This window comes from Lepisosteus oculatus, chromosome 6 (genome assembly GCF_040954835.1).
Source record: "Lepisosteus oculatus isolate fLepOcu1 chromosome 6, fLepOcu1.hap2, whole genome shotgun sequence".
Taxonomy (NCBI): domain Eukaryota; kingdom Metazoa; phylum Chordata; class Actinopteri; order Semionotiformes; family Lepisosteidae; genus Lepisosteus; species Lepisosteus oculatus.
Genome location: NC_090701.1, coordinates 29,918,697 through 29,933,461, shown reverse-complemented (window position 1 = coordinate 29,933,461; position 14,765 = coordinate 29,918,697).

Here is a 14,765-nt window from a genome sequence, read left to right as displayed (position 1 = left end):
ATTGTTCATTAGGGAACAGGCATTCTTTTACAATGTTTGCACACGAGGTAAAGCTAAGGGAGAAAGTTTAGTTGTGTTTTTTATATTAAAACAATCTCAATGAAGAAGAAAAACAGACTAACTACTTCTGTAGGTTGAAGATATAGATTTAAATGTTGGAAAAAGTATTTTTCAACACTGCTATTTTCAGTATTGGAGAGATTTGTTGGAGTTCTCTCCATAACGTGGGGAGAGATTTTTTTTTTGTCTTCGGAGACAAAGGCTGTGAAATAAGATATTTTATTAGACTGTAAACTCTGCTGTGACTGCTGTCAGCAAAGGAACTCTCAGCGTGTTAATAAATTACAAAGCAGTGCCAGAGCAACCTTTGACCTCCCTGATCAATAATGAAGGTCTCTGCCAATCTGACAGTATTTACAGATGTCAGTCAGAAGTATTGTATTAAGCTGATATGTGAGAGGCAAGAGGGCCCATTAGCAGAATATTGTTAGCACAGGAAATAACCAAGTTAACCCCATCCCCTTTTCTGGTGCTGTCAAGGTATAATGAATTTGAACAACAAACAGAATATTTTTCTTGCTGTACTGAAGATTTTGGATAGTGAGCAAATAACCATGAGATACTGATGTTTTACTGCTGTGCAAAGTTACCATTACAAATAAAACATAAAAAACATTAAAACATTAAAAACAGACAAATATGATGTGACACCAGAAACAAGTTAAATGTACAGTGAATAGGAAGAAAAGATCTTGAAGAACTGGCAGAAATGACACTTTTTGTGGAGGATGTTTGTGTTGGAGTGGCTGATCTGGGATGGTAGGAGGAGGGACTTGAGGATCACCTTCACTGTGAGTTTGGATAATAGTCTGGAACAGAAAAGAGTTAGATGGACTCCTATTGTTTGTAACCCATCTTTCTATTTCTACAGGATTTAGGCATTCATAATCTTCAATGGCGTTGACAAAGTCAGCTGACCTACCACATTTTAGCCGCAAAGCAAGCTTGCATGTGGTCAGTCTTGTGATGAATAACCTCTACAAAAATCCAGGTTGCTATAGTGGTGTTGGTAGACCAATAGTTGGCACTGTTCCCCCTGGACCAGAATTTCCATACCTATGACCTGGACACTACTATAAGAGGTGTTTCCTTCAGATAGGACATAAAACCAAGGTTCTATTATTCATTACAAATTTAACCTAATAGAGTCAAAAGTGAAACATGAATCAGAGGAAATGTCTAAATGTTACAATTTACAGGAGAAGGTCATTTTAACACTGTAACCTGTGGCAATCCAGCCATTTTGTTGAAGTTTATACTCTGTCTTCTTTCATGAAATGTAAGTGCTCAGATCAATTAGTTACAAGGAGCCAAATAAGCTTAATGGGCCAAAGAGCCTCCTCTTGTTTGTAACCTTTCTGATGTTTTTAACAGAAAGACAATGATGTAAAGATATGCTGTGCAGTTATACTTATGTACCAGTGCACACTGATCATTCCTGGTAGAGCGAAATGGGATGTGGCGCAGGATGCTTGTGCTTTAACACAGCTGTGAGTCGAGTTATTTCCCTAGCATGGTGTGTCACACTGGGATTAAGAACCAGGCTTGGGAAATAGCTTGTAAGCACCTTTCTAAAATACCAGAATGGTCTATGCGTTTTGCTTCAGTAATGACATTTCTGAATACTAGAAGACACTCTGCATGTATTGTTTATCTGAAAATTATTTCTGTAGAATCAGCCACACTTTCAAAGTCAAAGCTTTCGAGCAGGTTCACATGCTCTTTGGCCTCAGCATCAGAGGAGGTCATAGGAGTAAGCATTCAGATGAGAAGCTAAAGAGGTGTGACAGAGATTTATGACTACTGCTGTACATGGACTGGAAAATAAACAAAACTTGTAAAGAAAAAATAGAGACATCTTTTTTTATTTAATTACTGTCGACATCATTTATTCAAGATATGTGTATATATCACACAGTATAATGAGAGTATATTTATGGTGATGTCAGTCTCCGAGGAGTATTCATATTGCTTTAGGGCACTGGTGTTTTGGCTGGTTGGACTCAATGTTTATGTGAGCTGTGTGACTGCATATGCAGTCTGTTAGCTTAGTATACTTCTACTGTCCACTTATATATGCTTGTAATTTTAAACTTGGGAATCTCCAGACAAGTGTAAGGAAAGGTGGTTATAACATTTTGATTTCTATCGCCTTAACAGACACTAACAGACAATAGCTAACTACAGACACTGCATCTACAGCATGCTGATCAAGATTTAATATAATGTTTTCATATGTATTCGAAAGTTAACAGTTTAACTCGTTAGTAGAATCTGTGGGTTTTCCATTCAAAGAAAGGATATCATGTGCTGGCCTTGAATACCCTGAGCTGTACCTTCCAGCTCCTCAGAAAATAAGTAGAAAGTTGGCCTTGCCTTTGTGTCACGTCCCATGTGAGGAATGTAATTTACATCCGTTTAATGCAACTTTGCGACCCCTCTGCCCTAGGCCGCATGATATTTTCCATGCACCAGACATAATTTGTGGTCTGGGGTTTGGAGGCTGACTGTGCATCTGTGTAGCTCTGCTGTTTCAGGCGTCGGTCACATCATTTGCAGTTCCTGAACTGAGCTGCTGCTTTGGTTTGAGTAAATATTATTTTCAAGCTGCAAGAAGTTCAGTGTTGGGCCACATTGTCTTTTATTTCTGTTTACAGCATTACTACTGGTGTAACATTTTTACCATTTCTTAAGCAAAGAAAACAAAAATGGTGGGTTATAATTCTTTTGCTAAGCTTTGATGAATCTAGATAAATTTTCTTTTTTAACATGTATGTTGTAGCAGCCCCTCTGTTGCACTCTCAATCCAAATGGTAGAAATGTCCATGCAGACACTGTCCAGAACAAACAGGATCCAATGTCTTGTAAACATGTCTTGTGAACATCCAAAGTGATACATGTGCATTCTGCAGCTGTTGAGATACAGTTAAGGGCCAGAATTAAAACTTCACACAAGATTTTAAAATGATATTGACCCTAACATTACATGGAGGAAAACTTGTACACATGTAGTGAAGTACAGTATGAGTGTGTTTCAATATGGAACATGTATTGTTAATGTTTGCCATAAATGAAAGTAGATCCTGTTGTTTGACATTGATTTACAACATAAATTGAAAATCAATACAGAAACAATTTTAAGAAGTTGGAGTTATATGAACTTCAGTTAAACTATTAAAAAGCCTTTTTCATATTTTATTATTTTTTATGTAGCATGGAGTTCAAGTTCTGAAAATGTTGCTTTGCGAGGCAACAACATGTCAGAGGCATGACTTCCCCATGAACAGGTGCCACTACACCTCTTTATTGTTTAATAAAAACAATGTTTTAAAAAAAACAACAAAAAATCACTGTCACTTGATAGTGTTAAGCCATGCCTCCTTACAAGAACAGTCAAAAATAACAAACACAAAGAAACAAACTAACATAACAAGCTAATTTAATAAACACATTCTGGTGGGGCTTGTGCTCAGGGCTGTGGGATTTTCTCTCTTCACAGCTCAGGCTGTGGAGTATTTTGACGACTGAGAAGAGACAGAGGAATTAACGGACTGAAACTCAGCTGCTGCACGTAGAGCTGTGGTAATGAGTAGGTGCCCCTACAGCTGTGTCAAATCATCACGGAAGGCTGCAGCTGGCCTGTCAAGTACCTTCCCCTGTAGTTCAGACTGAAGAGAACAAAAGCAACAACTGGACAGTAAGTTAGCATTAATGTGTTAAGATCCTGATCCTCAATCGTCTAATGTGCTGAACAGTACTGTGCAGTACAGTGGTCAAAGTACTTTACCACTATGGAGTACAGTCTGTCACGTGCAGAAAAACGAAGCACTTCTTCTCAAGTTTTACTGCAGCACACTTCCAAAGGGTAACGGTTTAATGGTAAGGATGATCACTGGGTTTTCAAGGCCCACAGGCTACTGTGATAACACCTAAACCCCTTGCCTGAGGTGTCCATCTACAAGATAAAGGAAAGATGGAAATCGAGGCAGAGCAAGATACTCCCTGTAATATCCTGTTAACTCCAAAAATCTCTGACTATTCCTTTTTTGGGTTTAAAGGAGGATAAAAGTCCATGGCATCTAATTTGGAGACTTGTGGCTCATCTCCAGTAGTCCACTAACCAAACTAAGAGGTACCCCATGTTGGTCTCTGTCTTTTAATTATACACTTGTCCTGCAAGCCCAACTGACCTTAGTACCCAGGACACCATTTTTTCTGGCCAAGCCTAGAGCAGATTGATATTCTTTTCCCTTCTCTGTCCATATTTCTGGATGCAATTTGGGAGTAACACCAATACAATGGCTGTAAGCATTCTCAATTGGTTTACCATGTTGTACAGCTGCTGTTGTTGTTCAGGGGTTCTTCTTGTACAACGAACAACAAGGAGGCTATGAACTTACCCCAGTTAGGAACATCTTATGTTTACATGTTTACATGGCATGTTTTTAAGAGTTTTGTTGAAATGCTATTGCTTTGACTGTGGTTAACTAAGGTCCAGAGAGATTTAAGTTTGAACAGCCAGCAGATGTCCTACATAATGTGCAACACGATTGATGTAGCCTGTCTCATCAGAATTTCCCTTAGGAAAGGTGTTCCAGGTATCTCAGGCATCCTGGTGCAATACGTTCCTCCTCCATGGATTGTTGAGTACAGATTGGGAATGATCTAACCTATTCACTATCAATTTTTGACTAGTGATTCTCTGTTTTCCCTATTGAGTTATTGAGTCATAACTAATTGCCCTTCCTATAATAAACCAGAATATCACATTTATAACAAAAATACAGATCAATCCCTTTCATGACATAGATTGTTAGATGGGAAGATAACTCCACTTTTTGGATAGTCGGGAATGTCCCCATGTATGCATTGTATCCCAACAATGTTGAATGCCTTCATCCTGTGAACCAGGAAATGTCTTGATTTCACTTCCTTATCAAAATTATGAAGTCTAGGGCTAAGCTAGGATGTGTTCATGGCCAGGCCAGTTAGACTCTTGGAAAGTTTACCGATATAAGAGTACAGTTGGATGTTTTGAGCTTGATGGTGGTGGGTGAAGGCATTAGAGCAGCAAAAAGATTGGTACTGATGGATCCTGAATCTCCTTTGGTGTCTCTCAGGAGTGTGTCCCAGCCACTAAAGGTCATCTTAACACTTCTTTGTGTGGAGGGGGGTTTGTGGAACTGCCCAAATGGACTTGGAGAACCTACAGAAGAATGCTATTCTCTCAAAAAGGCTACAAGGTTGTTTTCTAGACGTTGATATTCTTAAACACATCCTATACTTCCACTCCAAAATCTCAAACTGGACACTGCTACCTATGCAACAGCTCTATTCCAGCATCTGCTGGAGTCTAGCATGTAGCCCCATAAAAAAACAAAGATCTCACTGTCACTTGTGAGAAGACTTTTAGCCCTACAGTACCTTGCCAAAACTGACAAACTGAAAAAAATAATACAGTAGCTCAATAAACACCTCCTGTTAGGGAATTGCTTTTAAGGCTGTAGGATTTGTTGTCTTCACAGTTCAGGTCCTGTGGTCTTTTGGGAACTCAGAAGAGAAAGGGAGAGGTTTCAAGAGATTAGGACATAGCTGCAGAGAGTGAGGTATTACTAATAAGTGAGTTTGATTGCAGGATGTCTATGTCAAAGTTGCACAGTTGTATTCTGAATAAGTAAACATGGCATTCTTAACACATCAGGATAAACACTAAATAACACTTCCCCTTTTAATATCCCCTTTGGGATATTAAACTTACTTCTGCTGCTGAAATACTAATATGGTAATACTGGGACAAAAATGTCAAAATGTAATAATGTTCAATAATGTTTCCTTTAAAAATATATTTTCTTCATATTCATGAGGTTTAAATGAGGTATACAAAGCAAGGCTAATTGTTGGTACTTCTGTCTCATAATGAGTGCACTGTATAGTCAAAGTTAACAATCATGGACAGTAATTCCAATCTTCACTCACCAGCATGACTAGACCTTTCTGCCCTACTCAGTGCTGTAAAACACTGATTATTTCTAAGGTCAATTAATATTAATTACCATAACTTATAACAACTGCTCTTAATACATACCATAAACTTGAAAGGTGTGTCTTATAAAATACTTTTCTATGTCTTTTTCAACAGTCAATCCTTACTAAGGGAGAAACAGCTACCTGTGTTAATATCTATATGCCTATCTTATGCAATAAACAGTGAAATAAATATATTTAATTTTAAACTCTGGAAGGATTATGAAGAGGGCTTCTGGTCCCTGGCATCATGAAAGTTGACATCACTCATCCAGACAATTGTACACATATTCCAGGATAGATACAAGCTTGGAAATCACTACCTTGAACCCAGGTTATTACAGTTTAGACAAATATTTTAGGCCTTTAAACTAAGAACCCATGAGGGCTTTGCACTAATAATGAAGAGTGAAAATTTGAAAATGTGAAAAATCAATACAGTACAGTGTAAATTACCACTTTCAAAATATTGAACAACTTTGAAACTTTAGAAGAAAGTAGTTTCCAAAAAGCTTAAACACAATTAATTAATGTGTTCCAAAATTTATTTTATTTACACAGTTGTGTAGTTGTGTTTCATGTGCTTAACACTGTGAGCATTTACTACAGTATATTGTTGAGTCTGCTTTGTGTTACGTTCTTTTCTATTTCAGAGAGGAAAGCCAGAGACAAGAAACAGTATGGTGTAAGACCAACAAGCCAAGCTGTTGTCATTGTTGTTTTGTTTTATGAATATACAGTATACCCTGTTCCTGGCATAATAAAAACGTGTCCGCTGTTTTAATAAGATCTCATCACCTTTATAGTCACCCAGACTTACACTACCAAGTCAATATCTTACTTTCTGTCTTTTTTGTTTGAGAAACTAAGACAACTAATCTTGTGAACTGAGATTTGTCCACACAATATCCACACTTTTCAGCATCCTGAAAGGCAAATTAAATGAACAGGTGCCAGTTAGGTGTACTATATTTTCTAACTGTAGCTGTTCTTTTGGAAACACTGGCTTGCTGCTCTCTCTATCTATATTTTATTTTATAAGCTGGAATCCTGAAGCGTTTTTGTCACCATATATTGTATCCTCATTCTTGGCCCTCTATCTGATATTTTTTAGTGTTTAATTGAGATCTAAAATCCATATTTAACTTATAAACAATGCATACAAAGTGTATCAGGGCCTTGGTTCACTGGTTGCTTAGGAACAGAATCACCCTGCGACACTAGCAGTATGTACAGAGTGACAAAGCTATTGCAGTCATTGTTTGCCTTCAATCAAAACTTTCACACGGGTTAGTTTAGTCCCAGTTTTTAATGGAAGACTTTGTTATCAGTGTAAAGTGGGAATAGATGGATACACACTTAAGAAAGCAAACTACAAAGTTGTTTAGTAATAGCATTTGAAAACACATAATCAGTTGACTTGGCATCATGATTCAGATTTGCAGATATAGCTATCTGGCTGCTATTTTTTTTAAGATAGTACTCTTATATTAAGCAAACTGCCATTCATTTAGTTTGAGCAATGTTGTATTGTTACAAATTATTACTGCTTTGCATTGCCTTCACCCTCTCTGAACTCTTAAAAGTCTTTTTACCCTTATCCTTTTTTGAATAATACATTCAGAGGCCTTCCCATGTGGAAAATCTTACGTTGTCATCAGTAAGAGCTGCAATCTGAACCAGTTTCTCTTCTTCACCCACCATCATCACCTTACTAGGCTACAGTTCACTGATGATAGGGAACCTGGGACCAGTCCCATAACAAATCATTTTCCTACTCAAGCTTTGTATGACCTAATCACTGTTTTCCTAAAGAAAACGGTGACACGGCTAAAAAAGGACTTGATCTGCACAACCAGTAACAAAAGTCTATGTACTTTTCTAAAGAGCTGATTCAAAAGGTTTCTCTCCATAAGAGCATGGGAAATACTGTATGTAAAATCTATTAATTGTCCTCTAAGTAAAGGCCATTTTTCTTCAGAAACCTTGCCTCTACTGTATGCACCCTTAGTAAGTCTGAAGAGTAATTAGTCCTTTTTCTTAACCTTGAACCAAGACCTGGTTACAATCTATCTTGCCTAGTTATTCTTAACAAAAACCATCCTGTCGCAATTTGTCCTGATTCCCTAAGAAAGAGAACTTTATGAAAGCCTGAAATGAAGTGCTTTGGCTTAGTTTTTTATCTTGACACTAAGGGAAGACTTTTTCGTACAAAAGGGACTGAGAAGTCCTGTAAAGGTAGAGATTTTGCATCAAAGGAAGAGCTAGATAAAATTTGGGTGGGCTTTCTCCTAATACTGGTTACAGAGACAGCAGTCTCACACCACTCCCACTCTGAAGACTCACTGAGACTCAGCCCAGGGCAAAATGCCACAGACAGTAAGATTGAGGGGTCATAGTAACTGCCCTGTGTTGGAAAATGTCCCAGTCTCTTATCAGCATATTTTAAGAGTTTGAAAGTTAAATAAGAGTGTTGAAGCAAATTATGCCAGGTGTCTGAAAAAAAGGATGGTCAAACATTCATTTTATCTGCAATGCAATTGAATCAATAAATATTCGGCCTCCATGTACAGAAATACAGTATGTATGTAAGAAGTCATTTGGAAGTCATAAACTGTGACTACAAGTTTTGTGTATTGGATTTGTTATTTTCATTATTTTCCATTAGATTCTCTAAGTTATCTTTTGTGATATTTAGTTCAGGTAGGTAGCTGCGTCAGCATGCGTAGGCTGCAAAGGAACAAGTATGCTGAAAAAAAGAAGAAAGAGAACACAACGTTTCGGCCGTGGAGCCTTCTTCAGGTGTGAGAGAGACAGGGCAGTAGGCAAAGGTAAAGTAGCGGGAGAACAAAGGTTGGGAGGGAGGAGGAGTGAGAGGCGGGAGCAGGGGACAGAAAGAGAGGCCAATCAAGAGGTGTGAAGTCAGAATGGGTGCAGAGAGGTGTGAAATGAAACTTCCAATGAATGTAATCTGTCGTTAAGGGAAGGGAGAATGTGTGATCCTAGCTGCAGAATAATTTTAGTTTCGGTGGTCTTTCTGATGTATGAGTTCGGAAAACCGTCTTTGAGAACACAGACGGAGAGATTAGAGTGGTCATGGCCGTCAGAGGTGAAATGAGAAACAATGGGCTTGGAGAGATCTTTAATCTTCACAGCCCTGACGTGTTCTCTGAAGGATATATCACAAAAGGATACCCTTTTGTGATATTTATTTGCAAATCTGGGTCATGTCTTATTTGTTGTATATTGTATCATGAATGTATATTTGACAATATTAAGTTGAGGTCTTCAAAATTCAGAAACAATATTACATAACCCAAATAACTAAGACAGGACTAAGAATTAGAAGCATTTCATAATACCCAGAGGTGACAAAGTGTAAAACCTGCTACCATACCATGCTATTCAGCCTGTCTGTCTCTTTCATGTAGCAGTAGCTAATTTATCTTAGGGTCTTATCTATATATTTATTGAAGAATCATAAGGTGTTGGTTTCTATATCATATCTGCGTAAATTGTTTCAAACTCCATAACCCTTTGGGTTAAGAATAGTTTCCTGTGCATTAATGCTCTATTCAGTTTCCATTTATGTGCTCAGGTTCACGTTTCAGGAGAAATTTAAAAGTACTGGAGTCACATCACCAAAGCTGTTTGCAGAAAATGTTGTGTATCAAGTCTGTGGACAGATACAAAATCAGTGTTCTCTTCCAAGCAGACAGTACAAACATTGAAACTACAGTTATGGAGCCATAAGCTTCATTGGGTTGGTAATGTTCGCTTTTAGACTGACACTGAATGTCAAAGGTTCTTTTCACCCAGCTTAATGAAGACATTCACCAGGGCAGAGGAAGCATTTCAAAGATATGACAAGATAAGAAAATGTATGCAAATTCCATATTGGTTTTAATGGCCGTCCCTGATCATGAGGGATAAACAATGATTAAAAATGAAGTAGAGGACACAAATGAAAACTTAGTGGATGCGGACCTAATCAACATGTTGTGGGATTCTGTAGTATGCTATCCACCCATGTTGCCAAAACTAAATAGCATTGCTTCTTTCTAGAAACAGCTGGATGCCTTTCTGAAAAGTTATTAATATGTATGATTTTTTTTAAAACTACAACAGTGAATAAACATAATAAGAAAGAATTAAAAATAAATGGCTTATTGAACTAAAAGGGCTAGATGGGGCTATACAATAGTCTGTGACCAATGAAGAAACTAAGAAATTAAGAACTTGCGCCAGAGCAAAGTACAACAGAAATCTGGCTTCTGGGGCAGTTTTGTATACACCGATAGCAGCACACATATAAGAAATCATTTTATGAATCTTATGAATAAGCTTTAGCTTTATGCACCACTTAATAACATCATTGCCACCTTGTACGCTAATCTTGTCAGGTCTCAGAAGCTAAGAAAGGCTAACCTGTCCAAGAACCCAAAGAAGGCTCCACAGCTGAAATGTTGTGTTTCTTTTCTTCTCTTTTTAGCATGGAATAAACCTTTACTTGTTCCATTGGAACTGGGCAATACTGGAATGGCAGTGATAAAAGTAAGGTTGTTATTGTGTGGCATAATGTAGGTGGAGCTGTAGATAATGATGTTCACAAGAGTAATGATGTTAACTCCAGTGTTCTGACCAAAGTCTACGCTAGACTTGTATGGTCTGGCCTAAGGTTCTTAAAGTTCCTCCTGAATTGAGCTGGTGAAGTAATTCCGCACTTGGGTGCGGCACTTTAGTATTGCAAAATGTGGGTACCCTTCTATTTTTAGAATTAGTTCCTCTGGGATACAAAAGTTCTATATATATTTAATTTATTAATTGTTTCCACTGCATGCCTCTGTTTCACAAGCTGATTTTTCTGCCATTCACACAAGAATGATTCTATGCAGAAAGCAAGAAAATGTCATGTAGAATACATGTAATAGAATTGATGACAAATGGAATATTTAAGACTGAACACAAGATATACTTTACCATTCAAGTATTTATCTCTTTATTGTGTGTATTATTCTCTCCCAGATCCCTCTACTGAAGTGCAAGGACTACTGACTAAATTAAGAGGCAGGTTTTAAATCCAGCTTGGATTTCTCAGATTTTAAAATAAGGTTGAAGGAAAAAATGTGCAAAGTCCCAAAAATAAAACAGATTTGCAACTTCTACCACTATAATAAACGGCATGGCTTTTGTTACTGTACTATTAAACCCACTACAAATCACTTCAGAATCATGAGCGATATACAGGGCTTGCTCCAGTTATTTTGACAGGTCTAACAAAACTGCAGACCACCACAGTGTGGGATTTAACCACATGGAAGTGCACATGAATAGGAAATTCCACAGAACGTATGAAGCAGAGTTCCCACCCTTTGTCTCCATGTTGTTTTCAGAACCTAAGGTATATTCGCACTGCAAGAGAAACTTTAACCTGATACTTGATTAGCTGAAGTATTCTTCCCCTTAAAGGCAATCTTAAACATTTTTCTCTTTGAACATTTATGTTTTCCCATGTCATGTAATGGTCAACATACAGTATAACACATACACCTTGTTGTATTTTTATGGCCAATTTATCTGCAGATCATTGTTAATACTACATTTTTTATAAAAAAAGTATTGGCACAGTATGTCCTACTGACATGGTATCAAGCGATGACAGTGTTGTATGACAATTCACTGCATGGATTAGATTTAAAACAATTAAGCCATAATGACGCAGAAGTTCAGCCTGTGAAATAATACTAATCCTTTGTTTTTTGCTAGGTTAAAAATTATGGATGTTCTGCTAAAAGCTGTATTTAGAGAAATGCCATTTTTTCATTTGTGTTTCATTTGCCTGTAAGAGAAATTAGAAATTCTTGTACAGATTTTAAGCAGTCACTCCACCCTTTCATTCCACACATTTCTGCCTCTTCTCAGCAGTGCCCAGTAGTTACCCTACAGCTATCAATTGGTTGAACTTTCTGTCAGTCACCTTCAGGAAATAAAGCCAGATGGGGGACAGTACTCAAACACAGAAAAAAGCAGTGGAGAAGTTTTAAACTCCTCTCCTGACCAAGGCAAAGTAAATAAATAAAAATAGTTAAGAAACCACTGAAAATTGAAATAACCACAGTTTTTTTATACCATCGGGATTTCAACATGAGTTTGTAATTATAAAAATCAGCCCAGGTCATGTCTAGAGAGGGATGATGTCGCACAAGGAGCACACATACAGCATCAGAGTCATTGCAGAAAAAAAAATCAGTTAAAATATCAATTGACTTCTTTACCACCATCTGTCAAAACACATGATTGCAGAGTCCCTCAGTTGATAATTTCATTAATTACCTCACTTACACCCTGCAAGCCATTACAGGCTTGGCTGTGTGGAATGCAAACCGGTCATCACACTGCAGTTAAGACCGAGGAACAGCGCCAAAACACTTAAGGAAATAATGTGACAGGAGAGAATCTGAAAGTCAATGACATGCTGCATTAGAGCATATTTTCAGTGAACTGAAAACACAAGCAAGTTCAGACCTTCCACTCAAGACAGGGGTTTTTGTTATTTTTGTCATTTTGCAGTTTTGTTATTTCCCCACAATTTGTAAGAACAAACTTTAATTTCTTCTTATTACTGGAAACCATGTCAGGAGAACAAGACTCAGGCTTGAGTCTTCAGGACCACTGCCTTTACATGTTTTGTTACTTCATGGAAACACACTGAACTGGACTACAATAAAACATTCATGTTCGTATATATATTCATTATTCATATATATATGCTGTAGCCTGTTTCTGTTAAGCAATTACAAATGTGTTAATTGGCTGATTTTTTTAAATATTAAAAAACGAAATATTGTCTTATTCATTAAATGTTAAGCTTTTAATGTTAAGTTGTTTATGTTCCCGTAAACATCTAAAATAAAGGGCCAGATCACATATTTTTAAAAGGAAAATGAGAAGAAAGTTTGTTTTGTTAAAAAAAACGATTTCACTAACTTGCTTATAATCTGCAACCTTTTCAAAATAAAAAAAAATATGGCAGCAGTTTGTCTGAGCTACAGCACCAGGTTACAAGGGTTTTCAGTTAGGTTATGCTGACATCTGGTGGACATAATTATGCACATGGCTTCTAAACAGTGTAAGCGTTCCCATGGAAATATAACTCAATTGATATATTCTCTATTCAAGTGTACTTTTACTTCTTCGGAAGCTGCAACGCACAAACTCATTATATACTCATTGATTTTATTTAATGGTGAAGAGGTCTGTTTTGTTAGTTGATATGTTCACGTTCTAAACATTTCTGAAATTTTAAATAATGTATTTAAATACAGGAGTTATACTGCTACATTTCATAGAACACATGGTAATTGTCTTGCAATTGCAGTGTATTATTGCTTAATTTCCACGACTATAGTTGAAAGACATTTTTCCTGTCTAAATGGAAAACAGGAATTTCTTAGAGCTCTTTAAATATTGTAAAAAGTCTTAATAATTCTGCACACACTTATAATGAATTAATGTTACGAAAAATAAATGTAATCTAAATTAAACTGACCACCACACATTCATGTCATTCTCCAAAACTGCTCTGTTTGTTATGAAAATGTCAACTGTGTTTCTGGTAAAGAAATTTCACTGTGGTTAAGGAAGGTTAGGTCACGTTTTAGCCAATTGCCTATAAAGGTGCTCTGACATTGATATAATGATAGGCAATCAAGCTGTAATTGTCAGGCATAGAATTATACATTCTTCATCATTTAATAATAAATGGTGATGATTTAACAATAAATTTAACAGTAATGCTTGACTTGCTCAAGTTACATAGGTCAAATCTGGGGCTATAATCATATGTAATGTGAACATGTTATTTTTATACTTTCGCTCTAACTAACATTTGACTTTTTAATTGGTTCCTGCATAGATGACCTTGAATTAAAGGGCACAACAGAATGGATCAGTTTGGAATCATCACATTATTCACAATTGGGTTATGGTTATTATTGTTACCATTACAAGAAAATGAGATAAAATAGACTTGACAACTTCATCTTGTCTGTTCACAATACTAGAAAACTGCTACAGACTACCAGAACTTGTAAAATGGTATATTATCTTTTTTTTCCTTTTTGGGAATTCTATGTATCTTTTCACTGTATTCGTTTAAGTTTATATGAATATTACACATACAGTAGCATGACAATAGGAATTCTATGTTAAATCTCTGAGGGTGGTCATACATTCATCTTGAGAAAAAACTGACTTGGTGCAAATAAGAGGGAAATTATATTTGTTTATTTTCGTTGGTCTCGTGACCACCCTAGAATTCTTTCTACATGTTGTTACTGTGGGAGTTTTGATAAATACCTTAATGACATGTAGAAAGGATGTGTAGACAGGGCAACACAGTAGCACAGTGGTTAACATTGTTGCCTCACAGTTTTGAGGCCCTGTGTGCAATTCAGGACTTGGAGTCTGTATGTTCACCCTGTGCTCACAAAGGTTTTCATCCAGGTACTCAAATTTCCTCCCACAATAAGGAAGTCTTTCCTTCCAAATACTCAGGTTCATTGTCTTCTAGAGATGCTGGTGTGAGTGTGTGTGTGTCTGTGTGTGTGCAGTGCAATGGACTGGCATCCTACCCAGGGTGTATCCTGTGCCTGTTGCTTGCTGGGATAGGCTCCGGCTCC